The following is a 20,031-nucleotide window of genomic DNA, read 5'->3' as shown; positions in this document are numbered from 1 at the left end:
GCAAAGAAAAAAAAGAGGTGCAAGATGGAATTGTCCTTGGGCCCTCCCACCCACCCTTATGTTGTATAAACAGGACATGCACACTTTAACAAACCAATCATTTCAGCTCCAGGGTCTGCCACACGACTGTGGCTGAAATGATTGGTTCGTTTGGGCCCCCACAAAACAAGCTGGCAATTAATCTGGCCCTGCACAAACTGGCTCTACGGAGGCAAAATGTCGTCCTCATCCTCCTCATTCACAGATTCCTCACCCTCTTCAGTGTTGTGTACATCCTCATCCTCACAGAGTATTAATTCGTCCCCGCTGAATCCACCACCACAGGTCCCTCTGTACGTTCTGGAGGCTAGTCTCCCAGAAGAGAGTTGATAATTCATTTTTATGAACATCATCTTCTCCACATTTTGTGGAAGCAACCTCCTACGCCTTTTGCTGACAAGGTTCCCGGCTGCACTAAACACTCTTTTGGAGTGCACACTGGAGGGGGGGCAACTCAGGTAAAATAGAGCCAGTTTGTACAGGGGCCTCCAAATTGCTCTTTTTCCTGCAAGTACATGTACGGACTGTCTGACATGCCTACTTGGATGCTGTCACCGATGTAATCCTTTAACAGACAGACGCACGCTTGTCGCTGCTGCTTTGAGGATGCAGGTGTGGCTACAGCCCACACAATTCATAAAGACAGGAAAAAAAGAATTTTTTACTGTTTGTGGAGCGCACTTTGAGGGTTACACCACCCTTTAACAGACAGACGCACGCTTGTCGCTGCTGCTTTGAGGACAGTATCATATGCAGTGACAGTAGATTTGTCAGAAATTGTTGGCACGTCCTTCAGTCTGGACCAGATGTCCAAACCGGCCCTTGACTTATGACACAGGCGCACGCTTGGCGCTGCTACTGTGTTGATGCACGTGTGGCTATATCGCACACAAGTCACAAACACATAAAAAAAATAGTTTTTTCTTTTTTGGAGCACTTTGAGGGTTACACACCCTTTAACAGACAGACGCACGCTTGTCGCTGCTGCTTTGAGATGCAAGTGCGGCTACAGCCCACACAATTCACAAAGACAGAAAAAAAAGAATTTTTTTATTGTTTGTGGAGCGCACGTTGAGGGTTACACCACCCTTTAACAGACAGACGCACGCTTGTCGCTGCTGCTTTAAGGATGCAGGTGCGGCTACAGCCCACACATTTCACAAGACAGGAAAAAAGAAGAATTTTTTATTGTTTGTGGAGCGCACTTTGAGGGTTAAACCACCCTTTAACAGACAGACGCACGCTTGTCACTGTTGCTTTAAGGATGCAGGTGCGGCTACAGCCCACACATTTCACAAAGACAGAAAAAAAAGAATATTTTTATTGTTTGTGGAGCAAACTTTGAGGGTGTCACCACCCTTTAACAGACAGACGCACGCTTGTCGCAGCTGCTTGAGGACAGTATCATATGCAGTGACAGTAGACTTGTCAGAAATTGTTGGCACGTCCTTCAGTCCGGACCAGATGTCCAAACCGGCCCTTGACTTATGACACAGGCGCACGCTTGCGCTGCTACTGTGTTGGTGCACGTGTGGCTACATCGCACACAAGTCACAAACACATAAAAAAATTGTTTTTCTTTTTTGGAGCACTTTGAGGGTTACACCACCCTCTAACAGACAGACGCACCGCTTGTCGCTGCTGCTTTGAGGATGCAAGTGCGGCTACAGCCCACACAATTCACAAAGACAGAAAAAAAAAAAGATTTTTTTTATTGTTTGTGGAGCGCACTTTGAGGGTTACACCACCCTTTAACAGACAGATGCACGCTTGTCGCTGCTGCTTTGAGGAGGCAGGTGGAATCTAGACGGGATTTGGAACCGGGGACACACTACCTCCATCAATTGTCTAAATCCCACTGCACTAATGGCGGATAAAGGACGCACGTCTAACACCATCATAGCAGTCAAGGCCTCAGTTATACGTTTTGCTTCAGGATGACTGCTGTCGTACTTCATCCTCATCGCTAGGGACTGTTGGAGTGTCAATTGTTTCGTAAAAGTAGTGGTGTTCCTACTTCCTCTCTGGGATGATGAACAACTCCCAGCAGCAGCAACAGCACTAGGAGGAAGTGGTTCTTGATCTTTCCCTATTTTATTTTTATCGGAGAAAGTTTGGTCCTCCATTTATGTTATATTGATATATACGTACGGCTAAGGCGCACACAAACACAGAAAATATTTTCTTATTTTTGCTGGAGAGTAGTGCACTTTGTGGGTTACACCACCTCAGCTGGCTCTTTACTTATGGGACACAGGCGCACGCTTGGTGCTGCTCCTTTGTTGATGCACGTGCAGCCAAAGTGAACACCATTCACAAACACAGAAAATATTTTTTATTTTGTTTGGAGTGTACTTTGGGGGTTACAGCACCCTTTAACGGTCAAGCCAGCCGGCCCTTTACTTATGACACAGGCGCACGCTTGGCACTACTTTGTTGATGCACGTGCGGCTACTGCGCACACAATTCACGAACACAGAAAATATTTTGTTATTTGGTTTGGAGTGTACTTTGGGGGTTACAGCACCCTTTAACGGTCAAGCCAGCCGGCCCTTTACTTATGACACAGGCTTACGCTTGGCACTACTTTGTTGATGCACGTGCGGCTACTGCGCACACAATTCACAAACACAGAAAATATTTTGTTATTTGGTTTGGAGTGTACTTTGGGGGTTACAGCACCCTTTAACGGTCAAGCCAGCCGGCCGTTTACTTATGACACAGGCGCACGCTTGGCACTACTTTGTTGATGCACGTGCGGCTACTGCGCACACAATTCACAAACACAGAAAATATTTTGTTATTTGGTTTGGAGTGTACTTTGGGGGTTACAGCACCCTTTAACGGTCAAGCCAGCCGGCCCTTTACTTATGACACAGACGCACGCTTGGCACTACTTTGTTGATGCACGTGCGGCTACTGCGCACACAATTCACAAACACAGAAAATATTTAATTTGGTTTGGAGTGTACTTTGGGGGTTACAGCACCCTTTAACGGTCAAGCCAGCCGGCCCTTTACTTATGACACAGGCTCACGCTTGGCACTACTTTGTTGATGCACGTGCGGCTACTGCGCACACAATTCACAAACACAGAAAATATTTTGTTATTTGGTTTGGAGTGTACTTTGGGGGTTACAGCACCCTTTAACGGTCAAGCCAGCCGGCCGTTTACTTATGACACAGGCGCACGCTTGGCACTACTTTGTTGATGCACGTGCGGCTACTGCGCACACAATTCACAAACACAGAAAATATTTTGTTATTTGGTTTGGAGTGTACTTTGGGGGTTACAGCACCCTTTAACAGTCAAGCCAGCCGGCCCTTTACTTATGACACAGGCGCACGCTTGGCACTACTTTGTTGATGCACGTGCGGCTACTGCGCACACAATTCACAAACACAGAAAAAATATTATTTTTTTTAGCACTTGGGGGGAGCACCCCTGACGGACAGAGCACCCCCTGGACAACACTACAGCACCCCTTTAGGACTGGGACACTGCACAGTACTTTGGAGTGGACACAGCCCCTAGGACAACTGACTGCACAACACAGTCCAGCCAGCCTCTATGGACTTTGAAGTAGTGGACACTGCCACTATGGACAACAGCAGCACAGCACAACACAGCCAGCCCCTATGGACTTTGAAGTAGTGGACACAGCCCCTATGGACAACAGCAGCACAGCACAACACTACTCTGCACTACACTACACTACACAGCCCAGCCAGCCCTAACTCCCACCCTCTTCACTGTCCACAGCCGAGTGAGAAAATGGCGCCGACGCGGGTACCTTATATAGGATCCAAAACCCGCGAGACCCGGAAGGCGGGATGATGACGTTTTGCCTCGATTTCAGATCCGAGTCAGGCGGGAAAAGTCGAGCCTGACTCGGATCGGCCTCGGATCGGGGGGGTTCGGATTTCAGAAATCCGAACCCGCTCACCCCTAGTGAAAATATACCATCGGCCTATGCCTAGCATCAGGCTGTTACACCGGGCAGCCTCCCTGGCTCAGTGCTGCACATACCACTGTAAATACATTTTTAAACAGTATTTTTAAACAGTTAATATATATTTTGAATTGTGTGTTGTTTTATTTAACCCTGTGTGTGTTATTTACTGTGCCCAGTGTTCAGCGCCGGGCTCCACTAGCCCTGCACCCTCTGACTGCTGGGGCTCTCCCTTGGTTTCTGCTCACAGCCCTGAAGTCCAGGGAGCTGGCTCTCCCTGTCCCCCAGCTTTCCTGGCTCAGTGCCACACATACCACTGTATATATATATATATATATACTGATAATATATATTTTCAATGGTTATTTAACCCTGTGTGTGTTATTTACTTTGCCCAGCACTCAGCACTGGGCTCCACTAGCCTTGCACTCTCGGACTGCTGGCGCTCTCCCTTGGTGCCTGCTCACACCGCTGAGCATCTGGGGAGATGGCTCTCCCTCTCCTCCAGCGTGCAGCCACTCGGCCATGCTGCTGGGGCGCCGGGAGCAGCGCACCATCTAGTGCTACACAGGGTGCCGGCTAGCCGGACACCCTGTGTACCAGCTACCGACCCCCAGCGTGCAACTATCGCAGTCCTCCCCTCGGTGCAGCACACCGAGGGTTAACTGCCGGCCACGCTGCGCTGTAGATCTGGGGCGCCAGGAGCTAGGCTCCTGGCCCACAGCGTCAGTGCATAGTGCCCCCCCCCCTCCCCCTGGTGCCCGCGCATCGGGAGTTGACCAGCGCCATGAAGGGGAGCTGGCTAGCCTGGTCCCCCCCTGCGTGCGGCATTTAGGCCTGCATGTCCGGGACACTTGTCCTGGCTGCAGCAGCTTCCTGCTGCCCTGGAGCACCAGGAGCTTTGTGCAGACTTGCTGCGTAGCTGGGGTACCGGGAGCTAAGCTTTCATCCCCTGCATGGAGCACTCAAGGGGTCCGTACAAACTGCCCCCCCCGGGCACCACTGCACCGAGGAGTTAACACCTCGGAGGAGGTCGCGGGCCGCGACAGATAATATAAATATATTTTAATACAGCTGGCGCCGGTAACCACATTTCAAAATGGCACCTCGCACCCATTGTTCATTATAAAAATGGTGCTGCAGCATGGGGTTATCCCCTTCAGCACCGCGGGCAGCCATTAATCACGTGTGGCCGGCCCCTGGCCACACTTCTCCCCCCTTAGGTGGGCCCATGTCCCAACGATTTGGTTTCTAGTCCTGCAGTCTCTTGGGGGGTTGAGGGAAAATACCTGGGGGGCTTTGGCTCCAGCCTAGACAGTTCATCCATATTGCAGTGAGCCTTTCCTTGTCGGTGCACAATGTCCAAATAGCCACGCTGAAGTCCAAGGCTCCACCACAAGTCTGTCAGTTTCCCTTTTGGGGGGGGGGGCAGTTGTACACATAGTGCTGAAGGTGGTCCAATGCCCAAGCAATTGCCAACCACTGTGTTCCAACTGTGGCATACCCCACCTCCCACTGTGGAAGTATCCTGCTCAAACAAGCCACAGGGGTTCTCCTGCCCATATGGCCCCTCCTTGCTCCGTACTGCTCCAGTCCGTGCAATGACGCATTAGTTCGTATCACAATGTCCTGGTCCTGAAATTGCACCATCTGCACTGGAGCTGGTACCAGAGTCTCCTTCAATGACTGGAATGCCAACTCACAAGCGGGTATCCAGTCCACTAACTTGTGAAGTCCCTCCCTAGTCAACTCTGTGAGGGGTGTCACTATAGCACTAAAGTCAAGGACAACTCATCCGTAGGGCCTTACAGGTTCAAACCTGTCTGGGGGTTGTGGTCCGGGGACAGCCTCTGTTTGCCTGTTTGGGTCTACTCCTGTCTCCCCCCAATACTATACCCCAGGCACTGCACCTCCATCATTTCTACCTGGAATCTGTCTGCACTAACTCTCAGACCTGCCCTCCAATCCTCCAACGACCTATGACTAAGGGACCTACCCTGTCACATAGGCCTTCTCTAACCATCTTGTCTGCTACCTGTTCCACAGTGATGGCAGACAGATCACCAGCCTCTGTTGCCGTGTGGCATCCACCACGGTTAGGCTGCGTGCCTTTCCCAATCTACTTGGCACAAGCAGGGGACTTGCTACGACCACAGCAACTTGCTGTGAGGCTCTACTATGGGCAGAGACCTGGAGGAAACACAAACACTGGAGTGCCCATGCTGCCAACAGATGGCACAGGACTTACATTTGGGCTGGGTGTCATCCAACATTCCAGGCCAGGACAGGCTCTGTGTCAGGCTCTTCAGTGTAATGGTCCATCTTCGGGTAACTGTCCAAAGGAGTTTTGTAGGCAACTGACACCAGTTGTGCAGAAAAGCTCCCTGGAGGCACCAGCTGTACATGTTCCCTGTCTGAGCTAACCCCTTCTACCTTCCTGGCTACCCTGTACTTTAAGCCTTCCTGCCAGGTCACACTCATTGCCACCATCCCCGAAAGGCCACTGCCAGCTTGGCATGATCTGACTTCCAGAGATGGGTCAGCATGCTGAGCTTCCTGTGGCCCTCACTTCCTTCTAAGTAGGGACATTCTACAGGGGGATATAGGTTGGGATTGCTAGGGTAAGTCTGGTTGAGGTCAGTCAAAGGGAAGTCAGTGTAGTCACTCTCACTCGTACTCTCCGCCAGAGTTGGCACCCCACAGGATCCAACGAGCCAGAACCAACATCCTCTGCATTGCTAGAGGATGTATGCATACCAGAGGCAAAGGCATGCTGGTTAGTTGTGCTGATCTAGCCACTGTAATCTTTTCCTCTGGGCTGGCTGATACTGTGGTAGGCTGCGCTGGCAGTTGTGTAGCCACTGTGGTCTTTTCCTCTGGGCTGGGTTGCTCTACTGTAGTTGATGTAGACTGTGATCTGAAAACTTCCCTCTGGGCGATGTCATCATCAAACGAGGTAACCATTCCACCACCAATTCCCAGGACCACATCGTTTGGAAGGACATCCATGATGGCAACATTCCTCAACTCTGGGCCAGGTCCCCAGTCTGCTCCAGTCCACCTGCCACGGTCACTTTGGCAGTGTGATCTGGCAGTACTGCTGCAGGATCAATAAGGTAGGGGCTCACAACAGTGATTGAGGCCCCAGAGTCTCGTAATCCTTGTCACTGCAGGGGCCCCACTTGGACCATCTGCAGGTGCCGCCACATATTTTGGGGTGGCCCTTGGCCATGCAGATGACTCTCTCCATAGAGTCCACTTGATTCTCACCACACTCCATTGGACTGACTGGAGTAGGAACAGTCTCTTTGGGCTCATCTCCCTGGTTTATACAAGCAAGCCGGGCTCCAGCACTCAGATCTGGAGCACGAGTCTGGGGTGCTTGGGATGTGGGACAGTTCATCCTCAGATGTCCGATATTCCCACAGCTGTAACACTTCTTGTCCAGTTGGGGCCCCGGTGGTCTCTGATGATTTGCAGGGACAGGACAGGGCAGTTGCTGGCCAAGAGCACCAGTGTGGTAAGGTTGCCCGCTTTGGGGGGCGATGAGCAGAAGACGGGTGTTCCCCTGGTTGTACAGTCCATTGGGGTCGGCTGCTGGTTGGGTGCTTTTGTGGCCGAATTGCTATAAATTTGTCTTTGGGCAGCCATCTTCATGCTGTGCGTCTCCCTGTCTAGCACCCACTCCTTTACCTCTGGGGCGCACCTGCGGTAGAACTGCTCTTGGCACAGCAGATCAATCAGGAAGTGGCACCAGATCTCTTTACCCACTTCACCACGTACTGCCTCAGCTGGGTGGCGAACTGCTCATGGGTGCTGTTAGGGTTCTTGGGCAAGTCAAAGAATGTTTTCCTGTAGGACTCAGGAGTGACAAGTATCGATGCAGGAGGGCCCTTATGACTTCGTCATAGTCACCACAGTCCTTGGTGGCCACTCCTCGATAGGCCTTCAGGGCCTCTCCATGTAGTGTGGGCACTAGGTATCTGACCCACGCCTACTTGGGTAAATTGTGTAGTTTGCAAGTCCTTTCAAATACTTACAAGTGTCCATCAATGTCCCCAACACTGTCTGCAAACTTGGCAAACTGTACACATCCTGATCTGGGTACAGCAGTCTGCAATGGTTCTCAGGGTACCATGGCTGGTGGTACCCGCTCACCATGCCACATCCAAATGATGAGCATGCGCTCCTGCTCCATTGCCCTTTCTTCCAATTTTGCTAAACGATCCACTAGGGAAGTGATTCCCAACCTCAGTCCTCAAGGCACACTAACAGTCCTGGTTTTAGTGTTATCCATGATTGTGCACAGATGGTTTAATCAAAATGACTGAGGAACTAATTAAGTCACCTGTGCTCAAGTATGGCTATCCCTAAAACCTGGACTGTTAGTGTGCCTTGAGGACCGTGGTTGGGAACCCCTGCGCTAGGGTATCCATTCCACCCTCCCTGGTACGGTGGGATTCCTGCCATGCTGGGAAATGTCACTGCTCAGCAAGGGGGAGGGGCTTGGAGTTCTCACCCAGTCCTGATGGTAACTCAGCTTCTTTCATCGGGTGACTGAAAAGCCGCCTGGGATTATCCCACCGCTATGCCACCAATATCTGTGAGCGGATGGCCTTAGCCCGACTCCCGATCACAGATTGGGGTTTTCCCACTTACCGTTAGTGACCGCCTGTCACTGACTCTGCCCACTGTGCCGTGGGCGTGTAACAATGCTGCCACCACCAAACTCTACCATTGGTGTTTGGGACCACTTCTTATTTACAGTTAGGCTCCTACTTTCAGGCACCTGGAACCACTTCTGCTGCATATGCATTGACTAGCTGCGGCCACACCCCCTCTTTGGTGCCAGCTGATTCCTCCTGATCCCACGCAATGGATCAGGCTCTGCATAGTAGCTGGCAGAGGGCTTGAGCTTTGGAGACGCTTGGCTCAACCCAGAACAGTAGGAGAACATAATAGCGTTTGGAGCAATTCTGTTGGTTGCAGGATTCAGATGCAATTGTAGTCAGGCAAGATGTTTAAATAAGACTCATCCTTCAGGTTGAAGGGGTATATCAGCATACAGAAATCTTATCAGCAGTTCTTCTCCACAAAGGATATACAATTTTACCAGGCACGCAGCTTCTTTTATGCCACTCCAATACACATTACCACGGGGAGTAAGTCCACCCTATGGTTTCCAACAAACCACCTTAAGTGCATGTCTAGTGCATGTGCTGGCCACATGCACGTTTAACATTGTCCCCTATGGACAGTGGAGAGTGGTCACTCCACTGTATCCGAGCCCACCCAGAGAGCTCTGCACACCCCCGGCTCCATCCCCTCTGCTAGGGAAAAGTTTTCCCTCCAAAACGGTCTTCCAGGAATCTGCTAAGGGACCAAGCCTTCCATCTCTGACTGAATCTGTGCTCCAGAGGTGGGCAAGCAGGATCCCTGGGCAGGATTTCCTGGCCATGGAGGGGAAACTCTTTTGGAGCTCCCTGAACACAATTAGCAGGCTGCATTAGCCAGCTTCCTATGCACCTTCTCATACCACTTCCAGTCATGAGGCTGCATAGGAGAACATTTTATTTCTCTGGAAGGGGCTGGGGGATCCAGCAGCCCACTGAGGACTCTGGATCCCCTGGCCGTCCAGAGAAATCACAGGTAAGTGCATTTTACTTTTAAATGATACACTTTTGCTTAAATATATACATTTTAAATACAACCATTACATGTGAAAAATATGAGATATGGTAAGAACTTACCCTTGTTATCTCTATTTCTACGAAGTCCATAGGGTTCCACAGGATACCTTGGGGTATAGGTGTGACGTCAGTCGCAGGGCACCAAAGAGTTAAGCTTTCAGCCTCCCAGGATGCACTAGGTCCCCCTCCTATACCCCGCCCCCGGGCCAAGGCACCTCAGTTAGTTACCAAGCCATAGGCCGGAGGAGGAGAAGGAAGAGAGAGAACAAAGATCTGGACACATACAAGAATCACATTCTCACCAGAGGGAGACGGAAAACCGGTGACCAGAGCAAAGCCCATCTGCAGCACAGGTGCGACAGGGCGGGAGTCCTGTGGAACCCTATGGACTTCGTAGAAATAGAGATAACAAGGGTAAGTTCTTACCATATCTCATATTTTCTACTTCAGGGTCCATAGGGTATCCACAGGATACCTTGGGGATGTCCCAAAGCAGTATCCTTTAAGGGTGGGGACGCTCCTGTGCAGAAAGGAGAATCCGCCGCCCGAAGGAAGCATCCTGAGAGGCGAAGGTGTCAAACCTGTAATACCTCACGAAGGTATGGACAGAAGACCACGTAGCAGCCTTGCAGATCTGAACTGCCGAGGCACCACGTCGAGCTGCCCATGAAGGACCCACAGACCTAGTGGAATGAGCCTTCAGAGAAGGAGGGACCGGTAGGCCTTCATGAAGATAAGCTTCAGAAATAGCCATACGGATCCAGGCTGCCAAAGTTTGCTTTGAAGCAGGCCAACCCTTTTTACGGAAGCCATAGAGGACAAACAAAGCGTCCGACTTCCTAAACGAAGAAGTGCGGTCAACATAAGTCCTTAAGGCCCGCACAACATCCAAAGAGGCCTCACCCACGGAAAGACCCGGTGAGTTAAAGGCCGGAACAACTATTTCCTCGTTAACATGAAACTGGGAAACAACTTTGGGAAGAAACTCGGGCCGAGTGCGGAGCACTGCCCTGTTCCTATAAAAAACCAAGAAAGGGGGTCTACAAGAAAGAGCCCCTAACTCAGAAACACGTCTGGCCGAAGCAATGGCCAGAAGGAAAACAGTCTTAGCTGTTAGCCATTTAAGATCCACTGAGCCCAGTGGTTCAAACGGCGGTCCTTGGAGAGCCCTCAGGACCACAGCCAAATCCCAAGGCGCCACAGGTGGAACAAAGGGCGGCTGAATGCGGAGAACACCCTGCATAAAGGTGCGCACATCCGGGATTGTAGCAATCCTACGGTGAAACCAGACAGATAGGGCCGAAACCTGTACCTTCAAAGAAGCAAGGCGAAGCCCATGATCTAGTCCCGCTTGCAGGAAGGCGAGAATCCGAGACAGACAAAACTCCCGCGGTGCATAACCTCTCGGTCTACACCACTGGAAGAACGTATGCCACACGCGATGGTATATCCTCGCGGAAGACGGTTTCCGAGCTCGTAACATGGTACGCACCACAGAGCTGGAAAACCCCCGGGACCTCAGCATGGCCGTCTCAACAGCCACGCCGTCAAAGACAGCCGAGTCAGGTCCGGGTGAAGGCAAGGACCCTGAGACAGAAGGTCCGGTCGTAGCGGCAACCGCAGAGGAATGTCCACGGACAGACCCTGAAGGTCTGAGAACCAGTGCCGTCTGGGCCACGCGGGAGCTATCAACAGGAGCGTCCCTCCTTCCTGTTTGAATTTCCGGATTACCCGTGGAAGGGAGACCGGAGGGAACAGGTATGCGAACCGGAACGTCCACCGGACGGACAGAGCATCCACCAGAGACGCCCCTTCGTCTCTTGTGCGAGACCCGTACACCGGCAACTTGTTGTTGTGCCGGGACGCCATGAGGTCGATTTCTGGAAGACCCCACCTGTCCACCAGTAGTTGAAAAACGTCCGGGTGCAGGGACCATTCCCCCGGATGAACGTCCTGGCGACTTAGAAAGTCCGCCTCCCAATTTAGCACTCCCGGGATGAAGACCGCTGATATGGCCGGAAGATTGCGCTCCGCCCAAACCAGGATCCGAGAGACCTCTACGAGAGCCGCCCGACTGCGAGTTCCTCCTTGCCTGTTTATGTAGGCCACGGTGGTAGCGTTGTCCGACTGGACCTGCACCGGGCGACCCTGGAGAAACCGCTGTGCCTGCTGGAGAGCATTGAAGACCGCACGGAGTTCCAAGATATTTATTGGAAGCTCCGCTTCTGTCGGCGTCCACCTGCCCTGGAACAAGTGTGGACCCGAAACTGCTCCCCAGCCCCGAAGACTGGCGTTCGTTGTCAACAGGACCCAATTTGGAACCCAGAACGGACGTCCCTTGTTGAGGTGGGTCGTCTGTAACCACCACGCAAGGGACAGGCGAACCTCCTGGGTGAGCACAATCGTCTGGGACTTCAAAGACTGAGTCAGCCCGTTCCACTTGGACAGGATCAGGTGCTGCAGAGGTCTGGAGTGAAACTGGGCGTATTCCACCATGTCGAACACCGACACCATGGAGCCCAGTAACCTCATCGCCGAGTGTAAGGACACCCGGAGGTTGTGCAGGCAACTGCGCACCCTTGACTGTAAAGCAGAGATCTTGTCCTCCGTCACGAAGATCCTTTGCTGTCCCGAGTCCAATAAGGCTCCAAGATGCAGAATCCTCCGAGACGGGATTAGAGTGGACTTCTGCCAGTTGATTAGCCAGCCGTGCCGTTGCAGCAGTGCAATGGTCAGGTCCAAGTGGCGTAACAGGAGCTCTGGAGATCCTGCCACCAATAACAGGTCGTCCAAATACGGCAACATGCGGACTCCCTGCAGCCGCAGAGAAGCCGCCATGACCGCCATCACCTTGGTGAAAACACGTGGTGCTGTTGCCAGGCCAAAAGCTAACGCCCGAAACTGGAAGTGGTCGCTGCGGATTGCAAACCTGAGGAACTGTTGATGGCGCCAAAGAATAGGGACATGCAGGTAAGCGTCCTGTATGTCCAATGACACCAAGTAGTCCCCAGGTTCCAGCGCCAGAATGATGGACCGTAGGGTCTCCATCCGAAACTTCGGGACCCGCAAAGACTTGTTGAGTGCTTTGAGGTTGAGAATCGGACGATATGACCCATTGGGTTTCTGTACCAAAAATAGATTTGAATAGAAACCCTGGCCCCTCTGGGAGAATGGAACCGCCACTATAACTCCAGCCTGGAGCATAGTGTGCAATACCTTCCGCAGCTCCGTAGCCTTGTTCCGGTCTGATGGGAGACCCGTGGTGAAGAAGCGAGCCGGGGGTCTGTGCCGGAAGGAGAGGGCGTATCCGTGGGAAACCACCTCCAGAACCCAAGTGTCTGTCGTAGTGGTCGACCAACACTGGGCGAACTGTAGCAGGCGGCCTCCCACCCTGGGATCCCCCAAAGGGAGGCCCGGACCGTCAGGCCGCAGGCTTGTCATCTGGCTTGGGGGCCGGACGTTTGGTACTCCATGCCTGCTTCCGGGGCTTGACCGATTTCTTAGGGCCAGCCTGTCGAGGGAACGACTGTGGTTTGGGCCTGCTCTGGGCCCTAGATGACCGAAAGGACGATGGTCCCGAACCAGAAGGAGCAGCGGCCGACGGGAGACAAGCAGATTTGGCTGCCGCCAGCGTGGCCACAATCTTATCCAGATCCGGACCGAAGAGAACTTCTCCGGTAAACGGCAACGCTTCCAGACCTTTCTTGGAATCTGCGTCCGCCTTCCAGGATCGCAGCCACAAGGTGCGACGAGCAGCTACCGCTGCTGAAGAAATTCTAGACACCAGAGTACTAATGTCTAGAGCCGCCTCGTTGATGTAGGTGGCCGAATCACGGAGATTGCCAATCAACTCCGCCTGATCGGCCGGACAGTCGGATTCAAAAGAAGCCTCTAATGAATCCGCCCAGCGCTCCATCACTCTGGCAACCCAGCAAATGGCCATAGCCGGCCGTGCTGCCCCCCCTGCAAGGGAATAAGCGGACTTCAGGCAGATTTCTACCTTGCGGTCCGTAGCATCCTTAAGGGAGGGCATGGATGGCATCGGCAATGTGGCACTACGGACAAGACGGGTCACGTGAGAATCCACCTGTGGAGGGGATTCCCACTTAGCAAAATAATTATCCGCGAACGGATAAGCCACCGCCAGGCGTCTCTGCGGCTGGTATCTTTTGCCAGGTTGTTTCCACGCCTCCTCTAAATGGTCCACCAACTGACCCGAAAGAGGAAAGACTGTGGCATCGCCCTTCACATCTTTGAAAAAGGCATACTTAGATTTAGCCGCTGGGGGAACTTCGTCCTCAATCACCAAGGCTGTGCGGACCGCCCGAATAAGTCCAGGAATATATACTTTGGACTTAGCATCAGCGTCCTTAGTATGGAGAGGTTCCTGATCGTAAGGATCAAGAATCTCCCCATCATCAGACGTCCCTTCGTCATCCTCATAAGGAGCGGACAGAGACGCCACCGGCCTTTTATGAGGCCGCATCACAGACTCCCCTTGCAACACATCCGACAAGTGCTGTACAGAACTCGTCAGGGAGTTAACCCACGCTGGCTCCTGAGAACCCGGGAGCGGGGAAATAGGGAGACTGTGGGGTACCACCAATTGTCGTGCGAACCCCTGCATGGGTGACGACACCACAGACTGCTGGGACAAACCCATCGGAGTAAACGCGGGTTGCGGAGCTAACTGGCCCACTAAAGCTGTTAACGCCTGAGCGAAACAAGCCCAGGGCGGCTCCTGTACCGGTGCTGTAACCGTAATAGGCCGCGCCATGGACAAACACTGCCGGCAAAGGCCCTCCGCGCTACCCTCCCCCTCCGCTAACGGTACTTTGCACGTGGTACACTGTAGCCGGAGGGGAAAATCACTTTCAGACATGATGGCACCACGTATGTGACCTCTCTCACCAATTAAGTATTAAATAGGCGAGAGACCACCCTGCAGCACCGCACCGCAAGGGCTTTAGCAGAAGAACAGGGACAGTAATAAAGCTGACAGTTTAGAGAAGAAAAGTTACAGGCAGCAGCGCTAGCACAGTCACATACAATGCAGAGAAATAACAATTCCTGCACTAACAGCGCTGATCACTCAACTACACAGACACAGGGCCTGGTAGGACACAGCGCTGCATACACAGACCTGACCACAGCGGAGGAGAGGTATGCGGGGGGACCCAGACCACGATGCTTCCGTCCAGCGCTTCCAGCAGCGTTCACCATGCGTTCTGGAGATGGCCGCCGAGGAGCAGAGAGGAGGCTGGCCTGGGGGAGGAGCGCTGCCACAGGACCAGTCGGCAGCATGCAGAGAGGGCTGTGTGCAGCGGGGGAGGCGCCGGCTGTGAGACAGGGAAGGCGCGCTCCCCTGGCATGCATTTAACCCCTGGGACGCCGCAGCACTACCGCTCTGCTGCGGTCCGCTGTCCCAGGGGGTAGTGGAAGCGCAGGTTGGTCGCCTGGCTCCACGCTGCAGCCAGTCCCCAGGGAGCCCCCTGCCTGGGGACTTAGGACCATGTGATCAGCGGGGACCCACCGCGGGACCCCGCTGCTTACCTCTGTCCCCCTTGAATCCGGCCATGGTCCGGAGCATCTGGGGTCACCGCTAGCTGTGACCCCAGACGCCCACCAGCATCCCCTGATCAGTACCGGCGTTCTGGTACCGGCGGGGTGTAGGGAAGACAGCATGGACGTCAGGACTGACTGTCCATCCAGATGTGCAGCCACAGCTGCATGAAGAATAAGCTTCAGGGGCTCTTCTAGCCCCCACTCCAACAGGTGCACCCGACTCCGGCCGGGCACCAAACTGAGGTGCCTTGGCCCTGGGGCGGGGTATAGGAGGGGGACCTAGTGCATCCTGGGAGGCTGAAAGCTTAACTCTTTGGTGCCCTGCGACTGACGTCACACCTATACCCCAAGGTATCCTGTGGATACCCTATGGACCCTGAAGTAGAAATATACCATCGGCCTGTGCCCAGCATCAGTCTGTTACACAGGGCAGCCTCCCTGGCTCAGTGCTGCACATATCACTGTAAATACATATACATATATATATTTATATATACAGTTAATATATATTTTCAATTTAACCCTGTGTGTGTTGTTTTATTTATCCCTGTGTGTGTTATTTACTGTGCCCAGTGTTCAGCGCCGGGCTCCACTAGCCCTGCACTCTGGGACTGCTGGGGCTCTCCCTTGGTTTCTGCTCACAGCCCTGAGGTCCAGGGAGCTGGCTCTCCCTGTCCCCCAGCATGCAACCACTCGGCCAAGCTGCTGGGGTGCCGGGAGCTAGGCTCCCAGTCACTAGCATCAGTGCACCATCTAGTGCTGCACAGGGAGCCGACTAGCCTGGTCCCCCTGTGTACCAGCTACCCTGTACAGCCCCGCTGCCGCACTGCACTGTGAGTCGGCTTCTCTGGTCTCCCAGTGAGTGGCCTCTCCTCCGTGCAAGAGTATTGGGAGCTAGAGCTCCCGACCCCAGCATCAACAATGCAGTCCTCCCCTCGGAGCAGCGCACCGAGGGTTAACTGCTGGCCATACTGTGCTGTGGTGCTGGGCGCAGGGAGCCGCGCACCCGGGGGTTAACCAGTGCCATACAGGGAGCCGGCTAGCCCGTTCGCCCCCTGCATGCAGCGCTTAGCCCTGCAGTCCAGGGGATTTGTTCCGGCTGCAGCGGATCCTGCTGCCCTGAAGCTCCGGGAGCTTCGATCCCGGTTCCAGGCAGTCAGCGCACAGCACCACAGCCTACTATGCTCCCATCCCCAGCATGGAGCACTCAAGGGGTCCTTACCAACCGCTTCCCCTCTCGGCGCCACGCACCGAGGGGTTAACACTGCCGCGGCCGTTGGAGGAGGTTCGGGCCGCGGCAGACAATATAAATATATTTTAATACATCTGGTGCTTAGCGCCAGTAACATTTAATAATGGCGCCTAGCGCCCATTGTTCATTGTAAAAATGGCGCCGCAGCATTGGGGTCAACCCCTTCAGTGCCTCCGGCCACAACAAGCCTTGTGGAGAACTCTCTGTGGTAAAGTAACTAAAGTGAGAGATTTTAGAAGTGCGTTTTAGAAGAGATGTTGCCCAACCAATCAGATTCTAGTTAGTATTTTCTAGAAGGTGCTAGTTAAATGTTAAGTAGAATCTCATTGGTTGCTATGGGCAACATCTCTTCTAAAACGCACTTCTAAAAACTCTCACTTTAGTATATTTACCCCTCTGAGTGAAGAGCATCTCTTGTGTTGGAGCCCATGTTGAACTGGCTCATTGCTACTTTAAGCTGGAACAAATACTACTAGCCTGGAGGGATAAGTACTAAAAAGTGTTGTGATTAGACTACAGTAGGTGAGTCAAGGCAAATCGTTAAAAAAGGCAAACACCTTGGTCAGGCTTGCCTACCCTCCCGATTTGGCCGGGAGCCTCCCAATTTTCGGGTGCCGCTCCCGGCCCCCCCTGAAAGGCAGGCAAGCCTCCCGGAAGTCTCCGACCCTCCCCACCTCCCCCCTGAAAAAAAACAGAAATACCCGCAGCGGGGGGCCCGGTGACGCGATTCGCGCAGAATCGCGTCATTGTGGCCCCACCCCCTGCTTCACAATGCCGAAAATCACGGCATTGTGAAGAGGGGGCGGAGTCACGATGACGCGATCGTGCGGCCCCGCCTTGGCTCTGCCTCCAGTGTGACACAAAATGGCCGCTCCGCCCCCAATGACCGGCCCCGCCCCCCGCTATTAGCCGACAATCAGCTCCCTCCCGGAAGGCTGGAGCTGATTGTCGGCAAGTATGACCTTGGTCTGTCACTGACTACATTAAGTAAATCAGGGCAAATCGCTAAACTAAGGCAAAGCAAACACGGCCAGTCCTGGTTCATATTCCCTTGGTCTGTCACTGGGTTACATGATCACACCTTCATTCACAATTACTGATCATAGTTTAAATAACATCAACTTATAAACATTTTGACTAGAGATGAGCGGGTTCGGATCTCAGAGATCCAAACCCACCCGAATTTCGGGGATCCAGGGTGATCCGAGCGACGCTAGTGCCATTCATCATTATCCACTATTGAAAAACAGCATTTAATTTGCTGCTAAGAGACATATTTTGTCTCTTGATATGCTTCGTACTCTTTGTACTAAGCAATTAATATTATTATTAAATGTAACATTGATTTGTTATATGTTTTCCACCTCTCAGATTTTTCACATATTGCTCCACTGCTGCATGATATTCACCTGTGCTTCTCCTGTTATAAACAACCCACTGGGACAATGTTAGTGCTGGTCATTGTTATTAATATTTCTGTGTCTGTTCCTGCCTATGGTTCTGTTTCACCTTCCAGTGACATCCAGAACTACTCTGTCCACAGCAACAAGCTTACAGTTCTCTCCTGAAAACTTGCTCTGCGTTGCTCCACAGCATCCAGTGTACCTGTATTCTCCAAGAGTACTTAATAAGTGTGTTGCTATTGTTGAGCTGCACGCAGGCTATATATATGATGTATGCACGCAGGCTATAGATATATGATGTATGCACGCAGGCAGCTTTGCAACTGCGATCCTTGCAGATATGGTTATGCACAGGAGGCTTCACTCCCCCCCAACGGCAGCAACACGCCTCAGTTTCAGGAAACGGAGGCCATCGCAGCACCTCCCCACCCACAAATGGCGTCAGACTGTCAATCAAACCCCTCTAGGACATTAATTCCGTCTGCACTGTATATTATTTAAATTTTTTCCTATAGTTAGAGGACATTGGGCCTGATTCAGAGCCGAACGCTCTGACCAGAGTGCTCGCTCTGAATCAGGGCCCTCCTCCATGAAAATGGAGCGTCCTCCTGGACGCTCGCATAGCTGTGGGTGACCACCCACAGCTTATGCGAGCGTCCATGATGATGGTCGCGATGGTCAAGACCATCCCGACCATCGGGCCTGGGACGGAGACCCTGCGGTAGGGTCTCGCTGCCGCAAGCCCTGGAGTGATTTTGGCTCTATCAGAATCAGTGATGTCAGTGGGGCCGGCTTCAGACGGTAGGCGTTCCCATGTGAACGCCTCCGTCTGGCAGCCACGCTCCCGGCACGTCCACCAAAGGGGGCGTGCTGTCAATCAACATCGACAGCACGCCCCCTTTGGTGCGAGACCCGGAGCGACGGAGAGCCTGTCGCTATCCAGGTCTCGCACATGCGCACAACGGAGCTCCCTCCGTTGTGCGCATGCGCAGTGGGGCAACATCGACCCGCTTGCGAGCGTCCTGCGCTCGTGAGCGGGTCTGAATGACCCCCATTGTTCACTATTTTATTCCCCCCCCATTTTTTCTACGTTCATTTGACCCTATACTCCTATATACTACCCATTCCCTGTACCATATCCTGCGTACATTACTCAAATTAGAGAGCACTGTGACTTCTCAATTGATTTGTTGTAATATTTACTGGATCCATTAAAACCACCTAACTATTATCCTTGTGTGCTTAGAATCATTAGATCTACATATACATATTGATTGTTACACCTATAGAATTACGCAAACTAGCGCAAGCACTATAACTGTATATATTATCAATGCGGGATAGCAGACCCATTATGCACATGCGCATGATCATCGGGAATCTACATTCAGCAGTGCACTAGTGTGCACTGCTGAATAAGACCCTGAGGGCCTGATTCACTATGGATTGCAATATAGCGTACGTACCCAGTTCAGTTCAGTGCGATAGTATGCTAATCCATAGAGATCGCAATGCTGCCACAGCACTACATAAGGACGCCTACCTTACTTTACACGCATATCGGTAATGGTTAGCAAGACAGCAAAAACATTGGTACAATCGAGTACCATCGGACCCATACTCACAGTTAAGGCATGTCAGACCTTACTCATAAATTGCTAACTAGTACACGATATGAGGCCTCAGAAGGCGTATGGTATCACAGTGGATAATTTATACACGCCCATGCAACGGCGTTGAAACGCACTGGCACTCCTGCGTTTAGCTGACCACACCCCCTATCACCACCCACAAATGGCACTTCCTGTCAATCACCCTGCGATGGATCTGCGTAGTCACTGCAATCACAGTCCCGAGCGTAATGACTGGTTCGCGCAAGCACACTGCATTGCATATGCATGCACAGAGCGCAACAATCGTCCGATTGTATACGTATAAGCAACTGCGTTGCTTGCTGAATCAGGCCCTGAGTCTCCCGTATACGTGCGTTTTCATAGTGACTGTGGACTACCAGGGGGTATCCTGTGTTCTGTTCCGGGACTATTTGCCTATTTTGTTTATCATGGGCTTTGTACCAGCTGTCTAAAGCCATTGTCTGTTTCCCATATTCTCCAGCCTTTAAGGGCTAA

Source organism: Taudactylus pleione, unplaced genomic scaffold (genome assembly GCF_031769625.1).
Source record: "Taudactylus pleione unplaced genomic scaffold, aTauple2 ptg001075l, whole genome shotgun sequence".
Lineage (NCBI taxonomy): Eukaryota > Metazoa > Chordata > Amphibia > Anura > Myobatrachidae > Taudactylus > Taudactylus pleione.
This window is presented reverse-complemented; position numbering follows the sequence as displayed.